The 11,578-nt window shown below is 34.0% G+C and overlaps 1 protein-coding gene across 1 annotated transcript in view; it reads left to right on the top strand.

Moving 5' to 3' along the window:
* LOC115888504 (thrombospondin type-1 domain-containing protein 4-like) overlaps positions 1-11,578 on the top strand; it is a 194,842-nt gene that overhangs the window by 149,742 nt on the left and 33,522 nt on the right. The window lies entirely within an intron of this gene.

The raw sequence follows: 11,578 nt of genomic DNA, 5'->3' as shown, positions 1-11,578 counted from the left end.
TTGCATGACCTGTATTCTATGTGTTCTTTTTTGTCAAAGTAAGCGTTTCAGCTCCATACGTGAGGACAGGCAAGACATACTGGTTAAAGATCTTTCTTCTTAAACATATGGGAATGTCAGATCTCAGTATAAGTTTTAGTTTACTGAATGCCGCCCACGACAAACCTATTCTTCGTAGAATTCGTGGGTCTGATTATCCTTTCTAATACCGGGATTCATGCTCCTAAAAGAGAGTATATATATATATATATATATATATATATATATATATATATATATATATATATATATATATATATATATATATATATATATATATATATAAGGTGACCAACTATTTTTTGTTCAAAAAGAGTACACTTTGTAATATTTCATAGGTGAAAAAAGAGAAGAAAAACGATAAAAACTTTTATTTTCTTTTAAAAAACATGTTTTTTTTTTTTTTTAAGGATTTTTTTTCCTAAATGAGGATGTTTGTCTAATGTAGCTTAACATCCGAATTAATTCAGTTCCCAGTGAAAATAATTTTCAACGGCAGCATTATATAGTACCTGAACAATATAAGGAAATTTATTAAAACTTTTAAATTTTTATGGAAATTTACTTAAAATGCCGAAAGATTTCTACCTATCTTTTGTCAAGTTCTATTTTCACATCGTTCCATTTCTTCAGTTTTTCTTCATTAAAATATAAATTTACCTTTCGCATTTCTTCAAAGACAAACTTCTTTTAAAAATTAATTTTTATTCCGGGATTAAACTTCCAGTGTTAGTTTATTCTTTAGAATTAGTGGTAAAAATCCATCATTAAATCTTGAATGAGGAAGATGCATATATTTTATTTTTTCGCCAGAAACTGTATGATTCAAGTTTTTAATCAAAAAAGAATATTTATATTAAAAAAACTTTTTTCTTGAAAGCAGTACCTCAATTTTATAAAACGGACCATTAAAATACTATGGATAACGCAAACGACGCCTCGTGAATTGAAACGATATTCTGTTGGTCTGACGTCACCCGCTGTTCTCGTCGACGCGCGATGGTCAGCAGCAGCAGACGTGTACCTTTTATGTACGTATTTAGGTGGCGTACTAAGACATTTTTGTTGCTTTTAGCGTTGATTGAAGGAGTTTTTTATGCTTTTTGTGCAGTTATTATTTGTCGATGTTTTTATGTTGGCTGCTTTTATAAATACAAATTCCCAATTTATTGGTGCTGAATTACGAGGAAAAACAGAGAGGTATGTACATTTATTCTATGTAGTACTGAGGCATATTTGAGTATAAGTAGGTACCTACTGTTACGAACCTACTGAACAAGCACCAGCCTCTTTACAAAATTCTTTCAAACTTGCTACACGTACTGTAAACCGATTGAATTAAAAATGTTTTAGAAATACAAATGAGTATAAAATTACACAAATGAGTACTTTCAGAGTACAGGATTTGAAAAGAGTACGGTTCGCGAAAAAAGAGTACAGAACTCAGTAAATGAGTACAGTTGGTCACCTTAATATATATGCACTTGTTCCAAAGGTATGTTATTAATGTTTAAATTTCCACTCAGTACTATGTTTGTCATGTATTGTCATGTGTATCAAACCGACTTTTTCCGAAGCATCATTCAGCATATCCAGCATATTCTGTGTCTCCTGTATGTTGCCTGTTATTAAAATAATATCATCTGCAAAACAGAGATGATTTATCAATTTGCCATCGATGTTAATTCCTGTTGTATCCCCCCAGTTTATCATTTTTAACATACTTTCTAGCACAGCAACGAATAGTTTAGGGGAGACTGTGTCGCCTTGTCTTACCCCTCGATCGATATTGAATTTGTCTGTGCATCGATTTGTCGATATTCTGACGTTTGCCGTGGCATTATCATATAGGTATATGTCTTATGATTGAGGAGTATCGATGATCGATGCGACTCTCACTTAGTGTTTCTAGAAGCTTCCACTGGTCTACTGAATCGAAGGCCTTCTCAAAAACCACGAAGACAAGCATTAGTGGTCTATTATACTCAATGCATTTCTCGATAAGGACCTTGACTGTCAGAAGATGGTCATTTGTTCCGTAACCTGATCGGAAACCTGCTTGTTCTCTCGAAAGAAAAAAGTCTATTTTATTTGTCAAACGCTGGGTGAGTATTTTAGTAAATAATTTGTATACGTGGCCAAGAAGGCTGATTGGCCTATAGTTTTTAAGATCTGTAACGTCACCTTTCTTGTGTATAATAATGATGGTTGTGTTGTTCCACTGTGATGGGGTTATTTCTTCTTCAATGCATTTATTAAATAGGACATTGAAAATTACCTTTGACGTTCTGAATGCGTACATTGAAATTAGAGAACAAACTTCTGCCTGAAACTGCTAATTTATTTCACTAATTTCGAGGCTTTGAATAAAGCTTAGAGGTATTCCCGAATAGTAACTTCTTAATTCTTCACCTCGTATAATTTATTTTACATATCTATCCTGTTCGTTTTACGACTCTATTTACATCCAACCAAGCTCCACTAATGTAAAAACTTTTTATGTAGGATGATATCTCAATCATCTCAGGATCAATAAAAAGAAAACAAAATAATTGAAAACACACCTATGAATTTATACACAACTTAAAAAAAGTGCGTTAAATTGACTGGTTGTTTAATAGAGTCACCTCGTTATCACCTTGATTTTTTAGATCAGTATCGTCGTAATCTGACGATGGAGATATTTAATCAAGATATAAACTTGTTTCAATCTGATTTGGATGCATTAAAATAACCAATAAGTCTTTAATTGAATGAAAAAGAAACAACGAATTTTACTTAATTAGTCCGCAATCCTGGTAAATATACGAAGGTTGTCTTTTATATTTTGCGATATCCTTAGAGGTGGAAAGAAACAGTAGATAATTTTCAAACTATTGTTTTTCGAAGTATTCTCTACGAATAAAAATGCATTTTCGGATGCATTTTTGCATCAGTTGGTAGCAATTCTTAAAACAGTTATATTTTACTCGCTTGTTGGTACTTTTAAAAAGTCGTTAGAGCTTAGGTCGGGACTGCATGGGGGATGATCCAACAATTCAATGTTTTCTTGCTTTAAAAACTCGTTTTTTGAGCTGTGTGGAAACGTACATTATCTTAGTGAAGGATCATTCGTCGTTGAGTGTTGGCTTTTCGAAACTCAGCAATTACTTCCGGCAAATAAATAGATATGTAAGTACCAATCAGCAATAACGGTTCTTTGATCTTATAGAGGAATTGTTGTTTTGTTACATGACCGGCTTCATGACGGCCACCATCTTTTTGGAAAAACTTGAGATCAGATAACTTTCTTCGGTTTTGGTTCATCTCGGAACACCCAAACCACCCTTTTCGGGTTCTTAAGAGTAAATCCAGGATTTATCACCCCTAGCATATATTTTTTGAGTTTCCTGCGATAAACCGGTATAGGAGTTTTTTACACCAATTGGCTAATTGCTTTCTATTCTTCCGTCAACAGATGCCGTATAAATTGTATATACCAACGAGAAATTGTCGACAAATGTGGTGCTTCATTGCCTAAAACAGAAACCAACTCGGCAAGTATTCTACTGAGACAACATTGTTTGTTGTTGAGACAAGTTTAGGTACAGCTGTATTACAGTGGAGGAAGGAACTGGTGTTAAAGCACAGCAGATTATTAAAACTCAAAATTGCTATAGTTTTAATCATTTGTTGATGTTGCTAACATGGTTAGCGAAACGTCCAGTGCAAAAATAAAGTGTTTTGCGTATTGTAGTGAATTAGTGTTTCATTATGCCAAAGCTGCAAAAGAAGTGGTTTAAAACTTTCGCGTTAAGTTAGCTAAAGATGACAGTGAATTTTGACATCTGATATATTGACAGACGCCTATGTTCTATATGCAAAATATAAAAGACAGTCAATGGGCAACGGCTGTGGCCCAGTTATGTCGAAACACCGGTTCCCATTAGAACACCGAAGTTAAGCGACGTAAGGCGATGCTAGTGGATGGACGGGTGACCGGTTCGAAACTTTGCATCGTGCTGTTGTCCAAAAGGGAAATGTGTAAAATCTATTGACACACTGCTCATTCACGCCGGTTCAAGGCCGGATGAGATCGGATGTCTCGTGAGTAAGAGTTAATTTAGACACTTCCTAAGTCGGTAGGCCATTGACCATGATATGGCCGAGACCGCGGTTCGATTCCGCGTAAACAAGTAGATCCCGTCCAGTTTAGCCATTGCAGAAGAAAGGAGACGTTAACTTGAACCTCAAAAAAAAGACAGTCGTCGTATTTCTTTTATTTATATCTTAATGGGTATACATACTAAAAATACATTGTATAAACCAAATGGAATAATTGATAATATATAAATGAGTAAATTTCATATTTTAAATAAATAACCCCTATATTATTCAATTTTTGAGCAACATTGTAGTCGTATTTTAGTCTAGAAACATGTTTTGCTTTAGATTAATCTGTTTATTAATGAACCCCCGCTGTGTAATTACTTTACTAAGACACAGCCGGCATCCATTCCTAATTGGTCACCCGGTCCAAATTTAGAACTTATAAAATACATTGAAAACAATATATTTTATAAATTCCAACAACCAACACACATTAAAACTATAAATATCCGACGAATACATGAGAAAAAAAAAAATCGTTGTCTGCAAAATCTATCTGACAGCCACCGCACACCACTCAACAGATACTGTATCAGGGATGTATTGACGCCGATAGTTTCCTTAAATGAATTCTGTGCATTAAAATGCACATTAAATTTAAATATACGACCGTTATTTAGATAACTCCCAACTCTTTCTGAGCCATGTGCGAGATTAGGCTGAAACGATACCAGAGAGAAAAATACTTTCCCAAGGAGAGAGCTTTGCGAAAAAAACAAGGTTAAAGTTGCGCCTTGACATTTGTAACATCAAAGAAGTTTTAAAAAGAATTCAAAACTATTGACATCATATAAATAGAGTATTACATATATAGTCTGTCCAACGTGTCCAACGACAAAAATCCTTGACGGGGATTGACAGAAATATCATTTAATTTCAAAGTAGTTTATTTTATTTTTATAAAAGAAATAAGTTTGGTACAGATTTAACATTTTGAAAGGGACAAGACACTACAAAATATTAAGGAAAAAAACTGTGGTATACCCCATACTCAAAAAATCCTAATCGTTATTCTTACTTAAAAACTACTGTAGGTTGTGTATTAAAACAAAAATATTTAAAGAAACAAAATAAACACTGCATATTGACAAAATCAATAAAATATCTATTCCCATTTCCTTATCTTGAAATTTAATAAAACTTGTACTATTACATTTTAGGGAATATAACATACGTACTAATAAGAAAGTTCTAATATTGCAGAGGAATAAATAAAGCATACATAAATAAACTAAATATTTTATTAATAATAATTTGAATAATTCTATAATACCTGACTGCAATGTATATCTACTTAAAAGCTGGTTAATTGCCTTTTATTTGTTAATTACATTTAATCTTATTTTTTTACCCTAGCAAAACACTCTTACTTTTTAAAACTGAATCAGCAGATGGTTTTCCAAAAGTGACATTCACTTTTTCACATTCATCATTTTAGAGATAGGAACTATTGGAAACAGGAAATAGCCATCTTATCCGATCGTCAAGCAGCATCAAAAGCGATCAACTCAGTAAACACAATCTGAAGTTGGTCAAAGAATACCCAGTGAGGAGCTGAATAAATTAAATCAGAACTGTTCTGCTTTCCAAGCGGGAGCCAACTGAAAAGGGAACTTAAGAACCTGGAGAAGAACCTGGTCTGTAACCTGGAATGGAACCTCCCAACGGTCTATAGACATTTAATAAAGTTTCTCAGAATCCTACTACCGAGAAAAACAAAAAGATTGCTTCTGATTTAAGAAAGAACAATTTTGGATTGTCAAGGATTGAGTTTCTAACAGCCAGGATAAGACACGGTGTAAATGCTGATTCTGTGGAGCAAGGATCATCGGCGTCCTATCTTTGTCCAGAGCCAGTACTGGCAATACCCAAATGTATGGCCTGTAATGCACTAAAACTCTGAATCAAGGAAAAGCACAATGTCCACTGAAGAAACAGACAGGGCACAGGCATAGCAAGGTCTTCTTTTCCAATGACTCCAGTTCTAAAACCCCAAAGAACTGCTACTGCTTAGCAGGAGTAAATTGTGGTTTACATAACAGGTCTTTTGACAGGACATATGGCTGTCAAGTATTACCCGAACAAGCTCAACCTGTATCAAAGAAGTCTTTGCTGTAGACTCGGTGATAAAGATCCTGAAACAACGGACAGCATAATATGTCACTTGCTTTGGATCGCAAGCGACGTTTTTTATTTGGGAAAGCCAGGCTAGAACCAGAAGAACTATTCTTCCATCCTATCAAGAACCTGCACAAGTTGGTACAGGTTTTGAATATAGAGGAGGTTGGATAGGAGAATGGGTACAGATACAAGAAAAGGAACAAAACAATAACAGGCCTCAGAGGTCGCAGTGTTTCCAGGAGAGCACGGCCTTGTTATTGGAAAAAAATGAAGATTCTGTGGGGAAATGGGAAAACAATTCAGGAACACCCACACTGAGTACCATGTCAGAGATTTAGAGCTGGCCTCTGTAGAACCGTCTCAAATACTGGTTTCTTTGTCAAAGTCCTTGAGACTGTATAAAGAGTTAGAACTCGTTATAACTTAAGAAAAAGGGACCACAATAAATCTGTAAGGTCGCGGTGATCAACCCCCCTCCTAAACATTCTTCTACAAGTCTTCATCATTTGCTGGATGATGCTAATATGATTGAAGGAAACAAAGTCAGGGTGAATTAGTGTTTTATTTTACTGTTCATATAGGTTCTGTACAAAATAGGATCAAATAACTATTTTTTTTTGTTTCTATTTTTGTTGCAAATTCCACGACCACGACACAAATTTTACGTTGGTAAAGCTAAATTCCTACAAGGTTCAAGCAAAAAAAAATGTGAGATGAAACTTACAAATGTAAACAATGCAAAAACTCCACTTTGTCAATCTGAATTTTGAAAGCCGAAACCTGGCATATTCATATGATTTTATTTCTGAATTATAGTACCCATAGATAAAAACTTATAAATCTTTAAATATAAGTGATATAAAAAAATATTCATAATTTAGGGTTGAGCCTCATACTCAGTAATACTCAGTACTCATGTGTCCATGCACCGATGCGCGCGTAGTGAGTATGGTGCGGTTTGTCGACACAATTCGTTAGTTCGTTTGGAAATTCGTCCATTGTGTTCATGATATTTCTTTTGATGGTTCTCCGAAAAACCGACATACCGACGAACAACCGCAAAACACGCCGCATTGGTGCATCAAATCGACGCATTATCGAATCGCATCAGCGCATAGTGAGTACGAGGCTTTATAAGTACAACATTTATAACTCCAAAACAGCACAACCGTTTTTTTTATTGGTTTCCTCCCGAATAGCAGATTGACTATGAAAATATCGAAAAAATTCACGAAACAAAAGATTATACTGGAAGTTAATTTTTAAATAAATTAGGTTTGGAACTCCGCTATCTTACTGAAATATTAGAGTGGGAGAGAGAAAGGGAGTGCCTTCATGTTGTTTATATTGGATCAATGCGATGTATTGACATGTATGGCTTTACGTAAACATGCTTCTATAATACATTATCGTCCCTGAGCTCATACCCTATTCACCTACTAGAACAAAATAAAACAGAAACAACTATTAAATCGACATCCATCAAGCTAAGTCAATAAATTAAGTTGAAAGACAAGAAAATGTTTATGCGATGGCGTTGTTCTAACTGCGCGGAAAGATTGCAACAATGAATTACAATTTAACAAGTACATTCTATTATTTTTGCGTTAGTATAAGCAATTTACCGATCTTAACTAAATGCTAGTACACACTCATTTGTTATTACAAATTTATTAACAATTCCCATGGCCTGTTACAACTACAAGTCTTTAACGATAAACAGTCGTGTATTTTACACAGATCTTCTTATTTACATCATTTATAGCTGGGATATTACATTATTTCTTCATACATACATCAGGCAAAGAAGTGGAACCACCAGCCGTCCAGAGCTCTCCTGTAAAATTAGTAAAATGGCACCTAAAATGTTTTTCCCTTTATCTAAATAAGCATTTCCTGAGAACTACACTTTGATCGGAAAAAAATAAGAATTTTTGATTTACAACTAAAAATTTAATATTTAAGATATTATATAAATTATCGGAATGCACTTTTATATTGTTACTTTTATATTGTTACATTTATATTCTCATTCTGATACACAATCCCGAGATTATAAGTTCTTATCACGGGATTTCAAAACGGGATCCCGATCCCGAAAATTGGAAACCCTAAAATGTGATGCCATGTAGTGAAACTATATTGAAAGAACTAGTCTTGGAAGCCAGTTTCATTAATATTTCCTCATTATACTTTCTCACATTTCAGTTTGTATTCATTGTTCACTCAAAATGAACAAATGTGGAGGTAACTCTCACTTTTACTGAATGTATGAATATACTGATCAGTTTCTCTGACAATGTGTCCACACGTTCAGTAACACCAAATCAATCATACTGCCATAGTGAGCCTGCTATGTGACAATCCCCCGTAGAGTAAATTTGTTGAGTACATTTGTAAGTTTTTTGTATTACAAATTGTACATTGGTCAGTTTTTTGTATTGATCAAATTCCTACAGAGTAGGGCAAAAGGGTAGAGCTTGAAATTGAGCAAAGCATTAAATAAAAAGAGGCAATACGAAGTTATGTATCTAATAATACTGTCGCATTTTTCACCCCTCAACTTATCCCATAACGATTCAGTCCTAGATATCGCACAACCTATTCAAAACTTTATTTAACCTATTAAAAACTGTATTATTTCAAAAGAAATAGTTTTTGAGATTAAGTACTTCAAAAACAATACCCTTCTAATCTGATTTATGCCCCAGAAAATTGATAGTAAAATTCTATAAAAATCCACTATAATAAGATTTAAAAAGCAGCATATTGTTTTAACTTAAATTTTCTTTTGCTTTTCCTGAGAAGATTTTATCCAGAGATTATGGTGTAGCCTCCCTCACATATTTGTATTTTTCTCTCTTTGTAGTTAGGCCCATTGTTGTCTGTTGCTGGCTATGCGGCTCAAGTTATCGCCGCTAATTTCCTAATATCATTGTTGAGGAAAAGTTTCCTTCTACTATGCTAATATCAGGACCTCATCTCACATCTCAGGTTTGGCGTTCTTCTAGGTCACTTAATCCCCCGTGGATACCATGCTGTAATTTTTGTGGTCCATCTGTTGTCCGTCCTGCTTGCCAGGTGTCCTGCCCATTGCTACTTGAGGGATTTGATTCTGTGGATGACATCTATTACCTGGGTTTTTTGTCATATCCACTCTATTCTTGTACGGTCTTTTTTTGGTTATTCCCAGCATATTTCGTTTTATTGAGCATTGTGCGACTTGCAGTCCCTTATAATGTCCGTTTTAAGATTGATTCTCACTATACCTTCCATATCAGCTCCCTTTCGTTTCCCTTCCATTTACATAAAATATTATATCATGTAAATGAATAGGACAATGCACACTATCCGTTCCGTTTCCCTTCCGTTTCATATCCTTTCCTTCCATACATTTTTTTGACGGACGGCCTGAAGCGTATCGGAAACAGCGTTGTCAAGTTCTTACATTTTATAACCCACAAAATTCTGGATGTTCATGAATTTAGAAGTATGCTTTGGAATTAAATAAAACAAGATCTTTTTTTTTTAAATACTACCTATATTCTAACTTATACTAATACAATTGGCTGGCTGTGACAGTCTTGACTATATAAGGTTAGATACAATATAACTGGGATACTTAAATTTTCATCTGCTTCGGTTGGTTCGTTGGTTGGGAGAAAGGCCTCACCCTTTTCGCTGCACTCGTCCGCTGGTGGGTAGCGTAACTGTTCGGCTAACGTTGGAGAGCTTGTGAGACTCCACCAGTCTCAGTGCGTGAGCTACTTATGGGGAGGATCAATTCTCGTATCTTCCTATAAGATAACAAACAGCAGTATGGTATTCGAAATAATGGTTAAGTACCCAGTTATGTGGTAGTGTTCAACAGTACCAAGTCGACTGTCTGTTGTGGCCAATAAAATGTACAATGACAGTAAATTAAAATTTAGATCAAAGGTATAGTTATTTACCTTAACAATATTTAAATAAAATCTAATTACTACTAATAAGAATAAAAATTAAAGCTAGCTTTAAAATTAAAATTTAAAATTGATCAATTTTAAAATACAAAAGCCGAAAGGCATCAAAATCAAATAATTGCTGAAAATAAATTGTTAAATAGAACCGTAGTAAAATTATCTAAAATCGTACCTTCAGCGTGCAGTCTTGAAGAAAAAAAATAAAAAATCTCAAACAGATTGGACTAATGGCCAAATGCCCAGAGCAGAGATGAGAAGAGAAGAAGGCAAAATTTTAAAATTTTTAGTTTCTCCAAACCAAACCATACCCCTTCTCCCGAAAATCTTGACATATCAGATCGAATTAAAAATAGTCATGCGTTGTTAAACTAATTCTCGATAAAATTTCAACTACTAATAAAAATAATACTTAACGACTCCTTACATACCTTAAAAATTAAGGAAACAATTGCATCTTAATCAATTAGCACTGATAACAAGGAAAATTCACTTAACCTCTGTTAAAAAAATAAACAAATGAATCTCAAACAGTAGGTAGGCAACCAAAAATTGCAACTATTGTATTATGAATTGCCTAAAACAATCTACGGTGTTTTACAGTCTGCAATATTTTGTACACCGTACCATTTGGTGTAATTTGGTACTCCATGGATTCTCGTGATGGATGGCACGATCCATGAAAAGAGCAACTTAATTTATAATCGTTGAACAAAAACATATTAAAATCCAAATAATAAGTTCAACTTTGCTAAGTACCACTGAGAATTATTAAAGAACGATAAAAAATATATTTTAAATTAATCGATCAATAATATATATACTAATTATATATTAACATAATAATAATAAATATAATATTAAATTATATATACGATAATTATTATAAACAATTGATTAACGAATTGAACGTTTATCTAATTCTAGTATCCGACGCACAACATCCAACGGGGAAAAAGTATGGTACCGGAAGGCCGAGTGTCAATGCGAGTAAAATAATAAGATCAAACGAACTTACCTTAAGTGATGTTCGATCTTGATTATATTACTGTTCCGTCGAAGTAAATAAATGTCTTGTAGTACCCCCGCTTCCCGCTCCGGACCACAGATTTTTAAAGAAAGAAGCCTACTTCCCCTAGCACGTCACTCTCGGCTCTGACCTTCGGTATCATCCAGTTATTTTAAAGTTGTTGTTGCAAAAGGGTAATGATTAATTTTAAAATTCTATATGTGTATCTATTTTAATTATTCATTTATTTATTTTTTATTGGGTAGGGAGGGATTTATTTACTTCGACGGAACAGTAATAT

This window comes from Sitophilus oryzae, unplaced genomic scaffold, assembly GCF_002938485.1.
Source record: "Sitophilus oryzae breed Bouriz unplaced genomic scaffold, Soryzae_2.0 scaffold_771_pilon_pilon, whole genome shotgun sequence".
Lineage (NCBI taxonomy): Eukaryota > Metazoa > Arthropoda > Insecta > Coleoptera > Curculionidae > Sitophilus > Sitophilus oryzae.
The sequence above is the reverse complement of the archived record's forward strand: the minus strand, read 5'-3'. Positions and strand labels throughout refer to the sequence as shown.